Source organism: Eumetopias jubatus, unplaced genomic scaffold, assembly GCF_037043125.1.
Source record: "Eumetopias jubatus isolate StellerSeaLion01/CBP00866 unplaced genomic scaffold, mEumJub1_p1.0 scaffold_6, whole genome shotgun sequence".
Classification (NCBI taxonomy): Eukaryota; Metazoa; Chordata; class Mammalia; order Carnivora; family Otariidae; genus Eumetopias; species Eumetopias jubatus.
The window spans coordinates 143,692,135-143,704,406 of record NW_028274812.1 but is presented as its reverse complement, the minus strand read 5'-3'; positions in this window follow the sequence as shown (position 1 = coordinate 143,704,406).

Below are 12,272 nucleotides of genomic sequence, written 5' to 3'. Positions count from 1 at the left end.
AGATCATACACTTTAATGTAAAATGCAAACCCCTGGAAGATAACATTGAAGAAAATCTAGATGACCTTTGGTATGGTGATGACTTTTTTTTCATTTTTATTTTTTAAAAGATTTATTTTAGAGAGAGAAAGAGAGAGAGAAAGAGGAGGAAGACGCATAGGGAGAGAGAGAATCTCAAGCAGACTCCCCGCTGATCATGGAGCTGGATGGTGTGGGGCTCGATCTCACGACCTTGAGATCATGACCTGAACTGAATTCAAGAGTTAGATGCTTAACCTACCGAGTCACCCAGGTGCTCCCAGTGATGACTTTTTAGATACAACACCAAAGGCACAATGTGTGAAAGAAATAATTGATAAGCTGGGCATCATTACAACTTAAAACTGCTCTGCAAAAGACAATGTCAAGAGAAGGAAAAGGCAAGCCACAGAATGGGAGAAAATATTTGCAGAAGAAATATCTAATAAAAATTAGACTGTTTTCAAAAATACACAAAGAACACTTACAATTCAACAGTAAGAAAATGACCCGAAGGATTAAATATGGGCAAGAGATCTGTATACACACCTCATTAGGTGTCATTAGGGAGTTATAAATTAGCACAGCAATGAGATACCACTCCATACCTATTAGAATGGCCAAAATCCAAACACTGACACCACCAAATGGTAGGAAGGATGTGAAGCAATAGGAAATCTCATCCAAAGAGAAGAAATGCAAAAATGGTGCTGCCTTTTGGAAGACAATTTGGTGGTTTCTTAGAAAACTAAGTATACTCTTACCACACAGTCCGGCAATCATCTTTCTTGGTATTTAGTCAAATGAATTGAAAATTGGTGTCTACATGAAAATCTGCACATGGATATTTATAGATACTTTATTCATAATTGCTAAGATCTGGTATTACCCACAGTGTCCTTCAGTGGTGAATGGAAACTTAAACTGTGGTTCTCCAGGGATTTAATAGAGACCGTGGTGACTATAGTTAACGATACTATATTACACGCTTGAAAATTGCTAAGAGAGAGAGATCCTCAGTTTTGTTTTTTTACCACACACACATACACAAAATTGTAATTATGTGAGGTGATGGATATGTTAACTAACTTTATCGTGATGATCATTTCACAATCTATATGTGTATTAAATCATCACATTCTACACTTCAAACTTAAAAAATGTTATATGTCAATTGTAGCTCAATAAACCTGGGAAAGACAGTTCAGGACAAAATAATCCAAAAAACAAAACAAAAACCCCAAACAATAAACCAGCCTAGCAACCAGAAAACAGAATATTATTCAGCGCTAAAAAGAAATGTTATTAATCTATGAAAAGACATGAAGGGAACTTAAATAGATATTACTAAGGGAAAGAAGCCAGTCTGAAAAGGCCAGACACTGTGTAATTCCAACTATATGGCATTCTGGAAAAGGCCAAACTTTGGGGACAGATCAGTGGCTGCCCGAGAGTAAGGGAGGGCAAGATGAGAGCACGGAGGATTTTTCGGGCAGTGAAACTATTCTTCATGATACTATAGTGGAGGCTACATTGTACATGGGTCAGAACTCACGGAATGCACACCGGGCATGAACTCTAATGTGAACAATGGACTTTGGGTGATGATGATGTCTCGACATAGGTTCACTGATGGTAACCAACGTACGCCTGTTGTGTGGGAGCACAGCAGTGTCTGTGTGAGGGCAGTGGGTACATGGAAACTCTGTACTTCCTACTTAATTTTTGCAATGAACTCAGAACTGCTCTAAAAAATGAAGTTTTTGTTGGTTTTTTTTTTAAAGGGGAGAAAATAAAGAGGACCAGAATAGGGAGGAAGAGAGTTCATGGGGGAAAAAAAAGGGGCCAGGGTGGAAAGAACAAAAAGAAGAATTCTTTGAGTTCCGGGAGCTCCATGAACAGAGGAATGGACTGCAGGCTAGGCATGACATATAAAGAAATGGATAGAAAAGACACATTTCAGCACAGCATCTGCCTATATGGAGATGGGTAAGGATTAGCAAACTCTGAGGTACAAATCCGTGTACCTCCTCTTGGAGCAGACAAATGAGGCCATGCCAGTGTGGCCAGCCCCCCTTGGGCCAAACCCTTGGGTGGAGCCCTTGGGTGCCTGAGACTTACTTGATGGTGAGCCTGATCTGATTCCAGTTTGCTTAATTGCCCGCCGCTGAGTGCACATTTGTAAAATGCAATACAGCCCCTCAGGCGCTTTCTCTCTCTCTTTTCTGCAAAACTGTAGTTCCTGCTCATTAGGAACAACGCAGCTGGCATTTTTACTGGGGAACCACCCACAGCACAATAGTCACAACAGGCCCAGGACATTCGGCTTGTGCGTAGTTTTTCGGATTTTTCTTTTTGACGCCATCAGAAAGCACAAAGAAGGGAAATCTCATGGAGGTTTTCCCTAAGAATGATGGTTTTGCAGTAGCGCTGATTTATCATCCAAGAGACCAGTTCATAAAACAAAAATGTGATAAAACATAATGGGAATGGTTTTTCCTTATCCCACCACACAGCTCTTACTAACATAAATGGGAATTGTGAGTGAGTTTGGAAAGGGGAGGATGCCTGGTTTTTCCAAAGGCTTTATATTTAGACCGATTCAATGAGAGGGTCTCATGTGCTTTATTCAAGCACAATATAGAATAAAGGGAGGGATACAGGGCCTCTCTTTGGAGAATACTATGCTTTTTGTTGGGGTAATTTGATTTATTTTACTGTTCAGAAGCGTGGAGACAGAGCAGGGGCGTCATAGATACAGAGAGAAGGGTGCTGTTTTATTGCTAAAGCCTAACGCACAGTGAATAAGTTCACTTATAATAATGATTTCAAAACACACCCTTGTAAAATGGATCTATTTCTTCTTGATTTAGTATTCCATGTGGTATATCTTACTCTAACTCGAACTCTGACAACATATAGAAAAACATCTCAGAGGAGGGGGAATAAAAAAAAAGTAATGATTTTTCTTCTCCTAATTGAATCAGGCCTTCAAGTCTCTCTGGGATTGAGCAATTGCCACGAGCAACTGGTTTCCCTCACTTGGTGAGTGCTGTCTGTGTGGTTGAGGGTTGCTGAGCAGCACTGAGAAGTTTATTTTTTTCTAATTAAAAAATACATAACACATTTTCATGGTGCAAAATTTGAAAAACTCTCAGAAGGTAGAAAAAAAAACTGTCCATAATCTCATCATCCAGGAATACTACTCTGTTGCTACATTTTAAAGATGTGTATTTATATATATGAATGTTTATGTATGTCTTATGATCCTGACTGACACTATATATAGATTTTTATACCTTGCCTTATAAAATTATTTTCTGATGACTCTTTTCCCATGTCTTTATACGGTCTTTGAAAGCATGGTTTTAATGGCTAAATAATTATATGTCCGTTCCTTTAATTATCCTCCTATTGCGGGATATTTATATTGTTTGCTAACAACAAAAATCCTTTTGTATACCTTTTGGTGCAGGGAACTGACACAGAGTATTGTGAGTTTAATAGTATTTGCTATTTTGACAGGTAAAAATATTATGCTGTTGTTTTAACTTTCGTTAGTTTGATAGAGCAACAGAGAAGTTATTCAAATGTTTATTTGGCCATGCAGTCACTATTTGGTGACTAGACAACATAATACTTAATAATACCATATAAATCTGCACATCAGAGGCTGATGTTTATTTCGAACTGTATTTAAATATTACCTGTGGGCCAATGCTTTAGGGCTGGAAGTTATAGATATTATTATGGAACTCTTAGGAACAGTTTGTTTAAAAGAGAGACATAATTATTCATGTATTAAGGAAGAAATTACAGTGTCCATGTCCCAGAATGTCTGTAAAGTCTGTAGGCTCATGGCAAAAACCCCATGTTTTCTTAGTGATTTGAAAATAAAGGTATTGTCTTGATAGATCGGGTGTTGCTGACATCAGATATTGTTCTAGCTAAGTTTGACAGAAAGCTGCTCTGGGTTCCACTGGAACAATAACTGTTCTGAGTTTAACTGAGCCAAACCCAAATGCTGAAAAAAAAATATTTTTTGGCAAATTCCCATTGCAGTGATTATTAGCTCTAAACACATGGGGTAGGATATGAGTTTTTCTTTTAGGGACTCTAAATTCTCTTTTTTAGCCTATCTCCTACGGTCACCCACCTTTAGTAGTGAATTCTAAACTTATGGTGATTTCCAAACCAGACAGTTACTGGAGTATTCTGATGAGCTTTACACACACAGATGCCTTGGCCCTTACTTAGAGCTACTGCCTGAGATGCTTTTGAGGGTAGGAGTGAAATTATTAACGATACTTCTCCATTGTCTTGTTACTTGGAGATCCAACCAAATGGATATGTTGTCTTATCTAATCAGCCTCTATAACTTACTTGCACTCGGTTGTAAAAACAGCTCCTGGCTTGCAGACCTTACTCCTTGGCATTATTGGCATGTGGACTGGAAACCAAACCGAGTATCATATCTCTGCTGTTGCTCGAAGTGTTTTGAGCGGGATAATTCTCTGCTGTGTAGGAATCCCCACAGATCACAGGGTGTCTAGAATAGCGGCACCTTCTGTACCAGGTACCCCTCCGAACATGACAACTCCCCCAAAATGTATGCTGATATTTTCACTAGCCCTTGTCAGGGAAGCTTGGAAGAAATAAGAAAATAAATGGCATGGCACCTCCCTTGAGGAAGCTTATGATCACTTGGTGAGACAAAGTACACAGTTACAATACAGAATATAAGATGATAACAAACAGACAAGCCAAGGTCCAGTAGGGGCTCTCAGACAGAAGAGAGTGATGAGTTGATGTTCTACCTATCTCTTCAAATGTTTTTTTGGGGGGGGGCTCCTGGGTTGCTCAGTCAGTTAAGCATCTGCCTTCAGCTCAGGTCATGGTCCCAGGGTCCTGGGATCGAGCCCCACATTGGGCGCTCCTTACTCGGTGAGGAGCCTGCTTCTCCCTCTGCCTGCCCTGCTTGTGAGCTCTCTCTCTCTCTGCCTCTCTCTCTCTCTATCCCTGACAAATAAATAAAATCTTAAAAATAAACAAAATAATTTTTTTACTTAGATATTACAGGCAGCAAGTTTAATATAATCCCATGTAAAGGCATATGTCAAAAGCAATAACATCAATATTTGCCTCCCCAAAGGCAATCACTTTCAGTTTTGTTAGCTATTTATTTTCTGGCATTTATTTGATTCTCTAAAAAAAAATAACTATATATATATATATATATATATATAGTTATTTCTTGGTTTACTTTTTAAATGGTAAGCCACCTTTATGATGTATTAGGATTTATTATTCTTACATTCTCATATACTACTGCTATGTTTTTATATATAATATGTATTTTTAATATATTCTTTACCATTGCATATATTATTTGATCATTTAATGTAGATAATTACATCTAATTTCTTTCTTTTTTTTTTTCCTGTGAAGAACCACCCCACTCCCTTTCGGAAATGTGCGCCTTATCACTGTTCTCTCACTAAACTCTCTCTTCTTTTTACTGAAGACAAATTTTCTCCAGTGAAATGATCTTCTGTCTTTTTCTTTCTTCCCTTGGGTTTTGACTTCTTATTCCCTTCCTCTCATTTTAGTGTGTCTGAGGATAGTTCTGGAAAGGAGGTGGACGTTTATATTCCATTCTCCTCATGTAACGGTCTCACCGACTCCCTATCTCTGAAGTTGGTTGTGACAGAGTGTTGGAGAAGGCTTCACAAAGTAGTAGTGACTTCAGAGGTGGGTTTTCATAAATGACTCCCATCTGTACAGAAAGGTGGGGCAAGAGGGAAATCCACTCAGAGGGTGTGACAGACACGGCGACAGGGTGGAGGAAAGGGCTTGGCCTCCCTCATCCTGGGGAGAAGAAGGGGACACTCAGGGACTTAAAGAGACCTCTGTGCACAGCATTCCACCAGCGAGGGCCTTTCAGGACCCAGTGAAATGTGAGGAGCTAATAGTGACTCACATAAAAAATTTCAAGCACTTACTAGAAGACTCACCAGGTAGGGGAGTGGTGCAGCTTATCTGAGGGTGAGAAATAAGGTTTTATAATGTCCCTATATATACTGTCCTTTTTGCTTTTGACAGAGGCTTAGCAATTGCCTTATCAGTGTTGGTTGGAATAATTATCAAGATGATTTGATTAGCTTTCAAATTAGTACATCTGACTCTCAGAGGACTATGATTATCTCAGAAATAGTAACCTTACCCCAAGCCGAATCCTGTCTGTCTATGAAGGTTTGCTTGGTGTATCCGGGGTGCGGAAAAGCCCTCTTTCTCCCTGCCCACTTTGGCGTCTGCCGGCCTACTACCACCCTTCTCTCTGAGGAGGGCAGTAGAGTCCCACAAATCACGCTTCTTCCTGGCTTTGTTCCCTTTCCATTATTCATGCTGGTTTTCCTTCTTTCCCTGGATTCTCTCTTTTGTATAATTCCATCATCCATTCTCAGGGGAATAATATTATCTATTGGGAAGGCCTCACTGTCTGCAACGTAGCACACCTGTATTTAAACATCGGAGAGTCCTCAATACAGAATGTCAGGGCTGACAGCTACCTCACAGATCAGCGTAGAACCCTTGCCTCTTACAAAATCTGAAAACCATGAAGGTGACTTGACTTGCTCAAAGTCTCAAGTGAGGTATGAATCCAGCTAGGTATGAATAGCCCCAAGACTAGAATCCATGTCTCCAAACTCTCTTGCTTCTGCTGTATGATTTTACTGACGTTTGGCATCTGGTGCCCATAATGTGTTCACCAACAAAGGAGATACAATTTATTGTCATGAAATTTTATTATTATTATTATTATTATTTTATTTTTGAGGGTAATCTCTACACCCAACATGAGGCTTGAACTCATGACCCTGAGATCAAGAGTCACAAACTCTACCACCATGAAATGAAAATGTTTGCTCAAATTTTTTAAAAATACTGCCTTTTCTATCCCATTTCCATTTGCACTAAAAGTAAAGTAGGATTCCCTTCCCCCATCATCAGTGGATTTATTTATTTTTCTTAATATGTGCCATGTATTGTATACCATGTTAGGCTTTGTGAAGGATATAAAAATGGTAAACACATAATGTCTATTTGGAGAGACAAGATATAAACCAAAAATAGCCAAACAAGTTAAAATAATATAAAATCATGAAGGAAGGGTTGTTCTAAATAGTTGCCAGGTTAGATGTACTAGTCACCAGGTAAATGAGCTACACGAGCTCTGACCTCTGATGGGAAAACGTTTGTGGAGGGGAAAAGTGAGAAGCTGACATAGATCTTGAATGATGGGTTGATGTCTGCAGCAAAGGTGGGGAACATTCCAGAAGGAAGAACAGCTCATTCATGATGCTGATTGCTCTCCTGGGCCAGTTACTGGCCTAGCGCTGGGCAGGTAGAAACACTCTCAAGGAGTCCAGAATCCAGCAGGCCTGTAAATTCTGCTACACTACAGCAGAACTTTCCGAGGGCCTGGATAAAATGCCTTGGAAGTAAAATGGATAATAGCGTCATAATCACAGCTAAGTGATTACATATTTAACATTTTCCAGGCATGTTACCCATGTTGTAGGATTAACAATTCACGGTTACCATTGGAAGTGGGCCGTTATTATCACTGATTTACAGGTGAGCAAAAATGCAGTTTCAAATTATGGTCAGGATCACGTAGGAAGAGACTCATATGAGGTGCTTTCTCAGAAGCACCTGCACCAGGACCCACCCCTACAGGCTGTGGTTTCAGGAGTCTGCACTAGGGTCTGGGTATTGGGGTAGTGGTTGTGGTTAACGTTTGTTTGGTTGTTTAAACCTTCCAGGTGGTACTCATGTGTAACCAGGGCAAAGAATTCCTGGCTGAGATGGACAAAAGAACAGTTTAGGCTCATACATCTCATAAGTTGCAAAGTCAGGGTTCCAGCACAGGGATCTGGGTCCCTCAGGCTGCTCCTTCTAGAAGGATGGAGTTGCTCAACAGCAGAGCACTATGAACTAGGGGTGTGTATATGTGTGAGTCAAGGAGACACCCAGAAAAGATGCATTCAGGGGATACTGAGTCCTACAGTTTGGTTACCCAGAGAACTTACAGTGTATGGTAGGAAGTAAGGCTGGGAGAGATGCTCAGGTCTGTTTCGGATGCCATATGCTAGGAAGCCCTGCAGCACCGCAGAAATGGAAGAGACACCAGAAGTCTTTGTTCAGGCCACTGGTAACGCCTGAACCATGGTCCAGATGGTTGATACTAAAAGACCGAGAGCGGGGTTTTCCTGTGCATAAATCTATTTGAAATGGAAGGGAAGAGACATCATGGAGGTTGAGAGAAGAAGTCAGATAAGCTTGCGGGCCCATTCTAGACCTCCGACTGAGAGAGTAAGAATGATCACAGCAAGGCTACTGAGCACGTCACAGAATGACAACAGGGCTCAATTGTCACCACCACAGTGGCTCCCTTACAGGACCCAGATATGCCTGTCAGAGGCCGAGAACCCACTTTCCTAAGACAGGGGATAGAGCTTCATTAGTGGGAGACCTTGTGCTAGGTTCTCCCTCTCCTGTCCCCACTGCTGAGCCTTTACCCTTGAGAGAAGAGAGGCTCTTCCACAACATTGGGGCTCAAAGCTGGAGCAGAGGTAGAGCCCCAGGAGGAGGTAATTCTGTATTAATTAGGATCCTGTGTTGCATATTCTCCATTCCTCCAGACCCATCTCTCCCCACCTTAATAAATGTTCTCCTGACCTTCGGTCACATGACTCTTCTCTTCCCCTCCCTTTTGCTCATTTTGCTGCACTGATCTCCATCAGGAACGGGCTCCGGGGTATCCGGGGAGCGTCAGGAATGCTGCCCCTGCCCTCAGCTTCTGCAAAATGATGGTGGAGTGGGTGGTGTGTCTGTAATAGGTCTTTAGAAAAGAATGCATTGATTTCTCTGCGGATTTTTTAAAGGCTTTGGGACATGACTGAGGGAATGGCTAATTACTATTTATGACTGTTTCATTCGGAGCTAATTGCCGGAGCTGCTGCAGACGCTGGGGCGCTCACTGCTGCTCGGCACCAAATGTGCAAACAGTAATAAAATGGTCGATGGAGGCTGATTCTTTGCACACCACTCCTGAAACAGAGTCTGTGTGTGTGTGCGTGTATGTGTGAGTGCGTGTGTGTGCACACACCCACAATTGCACAAATTTCAAGGAGCCCAGAAGCAATTCCTGAACATCCTCTATTTTCAATAGGTCATAGGTGTACGCGGGGGCCGGTGCGTCATTGTGTAATTAACCATGCTGAATCCTGCACTCATTTAAGACCTGAAACAACTAAGGAATTTTATGCTTTCTTCCGCCCTGGCTTGACCAAATGAGCAGGGACAGTGAGTGTATGGAAAAGTCAGCTGGAGTCATCCAAGTTTGATTAAAGTAAAAGGAAACATGTAGAAATATTAAACGGAGACTGGAGGGGTTTCCCCCAAGTTGTGCTTTGGCTTTCCTTTAATTGATTTTCCTACTTAGTGTGAACTCAGGACGGCTGCAGTTAATAGGGGCTGAGTCCCCTGATGCGGTGCGGGCAGAGCCAGCTGCCCACATCCCGCCAGCAGCTTTTGGTCCCGGCGGGGAAAGATGTTCCCAATGCGTGTCCCCAACCCCCAAGTACTGACCTTCCTCGGCAAGTGTGAGACAGCAATGGGGAAACAGACAGGGGCGTGGTTCGGGGAGCCTGGAGAGGAGGTCCTCTAAGTCTCTGCTGTAAACTAAGGCAAATAAATAGTCTCGCAGTCCAGTACCATTTCCAGCCAGTGCCACTGTACGCTCAGGAAAGCTTGACCCTGAGGGGAGCGTATCAATCAAGGGTATATACGAGAGTCTCGCTAGCTGATAACCAACGTAGCGCTCTTGACATGTTGGTTTGTTTAGCGCTGAGAGCTGCACATCTCCACCATATATGTAACAGGGCGAATTAATAAGCAGCTAATTGGTGAAAACCACCCTTTGGCTTGTATAAGGGCCTGGGAGAGAGATCCTGCAGGATTGTTCGCGTAGGGCAAGGACGGGGAAGTGCCTGGAGGTGGGACAGAAGGAGCTGTCTCACCCTGGAGGACGGGGGAGAGTGCTGATGCAGGCATTCTAGCGACATTTAAGAAAGACTGGGACCCTGCTCCTGCTCAGGTCCCTGGGACAGAGAATGTTTGGGGGTGTACTCTTGGAGATGGATCCCGAGCCCCTGGGCTCCCAGCCTGACAAAGATACCTGGTGTTCAACAGGGACGCAGATGCTGAGTTGACCTCTTCAAAGGCAACCTGAGGGATCAGCAAGGAGGGGCACAAAAGGAACCATAACAGCAGGGGCCAGGGGGGCCCTTGCTCATTGGAGAGTAATCCCCAGCCCTATTGTGGGTGATCCTAAGACAGAGGGGGAATTTTACAATCTGAATGCAATTGAATGTCTCTCCATCACTGAGACAGGGTTTTAGAGTCAAAAATAAGTGTATTTAAGAAATTTAAATAATGTGATTTTTTTTTTTTTTTTGCACCTGAATGCTGTAAATTAAAATCCATACTCACTGTACAGGTTTAGAATTCAAATGACAACAAGGAAATACATACACAGGCCTGGTGTAGGGTCACAGATTAACTGAAATAATGCTTTCTGGTTGTCAGTTGGGTGCCGATAATGGTTATTCTCTTAGGTTTGAATCTCACAGACCCCTTTTGGGTTTTGCACAGGGTTCGAGCATTAGAAAGCTAAATAGGGCAGAGTTCCTATTAAGGCACATTCAGACTAGTGGGGAAGACAGATATGTGAATAGAGGATTTGAATGTGATGTCATAAGCACATAAGTAAGACTTCAGAGCTGAACATTTATCCTTTTTTATTTCTATGGGCATCTGAGTTTAAAGTACTCCTATGTTTTAAATATGTCTGCTTTTATCCTAGGGATTAGATTCCAGTATTGTGCTATTTTAAAATATTACTTTTATACCTTCATAAAATACATATTGAAATACCTTTTTTTTTGTAAGCTCATTCTAAGAAAGTGTGTATTAGTTTGCTAGGGCTGCTGTAACAAAGTTCCACACCGTGGGTGGCTTAAACAACAGAAACCTATTGTGTCCCTGTTCTGGAGGCTTGAAGTCCAAGATTGCAGCATCAGGAAGGCCATGCCTCCTCTGAATAGATTCTAGGAATGGATCTGTTCAGGCTTTTCCCCTTATTTCTGATAATTCCTTGGCTTGTGGCAGCATATCTCCCATCTTCACCAGGCATTCTCCCCGATCGTGTCTAGATTTCTCCTTTTAATGAAGACACCAGTCATATTGGGTTAGGCATTCTGCTCTAGTATGACCCCATTTAACTAATTACATCATCAATGACCCTATTTCCAAATAAGGTCATTTTCTGAGGTACTGGGGATGAGGATTTCAACATATGATTTTGGGGGAGGGGTGCAATTCAATTCCTAATAGAGGGTATCATTTCTTTTCTGTTACATTGATCATCTTTTATTTCCCTAGAAAACTCCCCTTTGAATTGGTTCACCACTGTCCTAAGTGGGTTTGACATTTATGCCATCTTTCTGTATGAGATGCCTCACTAGCATCATTTACAAAGACACACTGTAATGCCTATTCTAGAAAATGTCTACAGGTAAAGAGAGGGTCTTTATTTTCCATTTTGTTGCTAGTGACTTTCAGGATGCCCATCTGCATTTCCTGCAACAACTATGGAGCACTGTATGAAATTTAGCTAGATGGTTCTCTTCTCCCTGAGTCTTGTAGATAGTTAAAACTGGCTGCTTCCCTCTTGGGGCTCATTGGTTGTTGGTGATGGTCATTGCTGGGAGCCTTGCAAGTCAAGGAGAGCCTTGATTGGTGGAGTGCATCTCTGCTCTAGTGGTTCTTTAGTAGCTCTTAGAAATGCAACATACAGGTCCAGTTATTTAGCATATGCTTCCTGCACGCTATCTCTCTAAGTGGTTCTATTATATAGGAAGCAAGGACAGACCACCTAGTCTTTCTCTCCTTCATGACCAGCCTACATCTGTTCATTGCAAACACCTGTCCATCTTAAGCTAAATTCAATGCAGTCATCTCTATCTTCTTCCACATCCTGCCTGCTTGAGGTTTCTTAGGCTTAAGCCAGGCACCAAAAGCAGTGAACACATTCACATTAGTCTGGATGCTCTTCTTCTTTTTTCTTTTTTTTTTTTTTTAAGATTTTATTTATTCATTTGAGACACAGAGATACAGAGAGAGGGAGA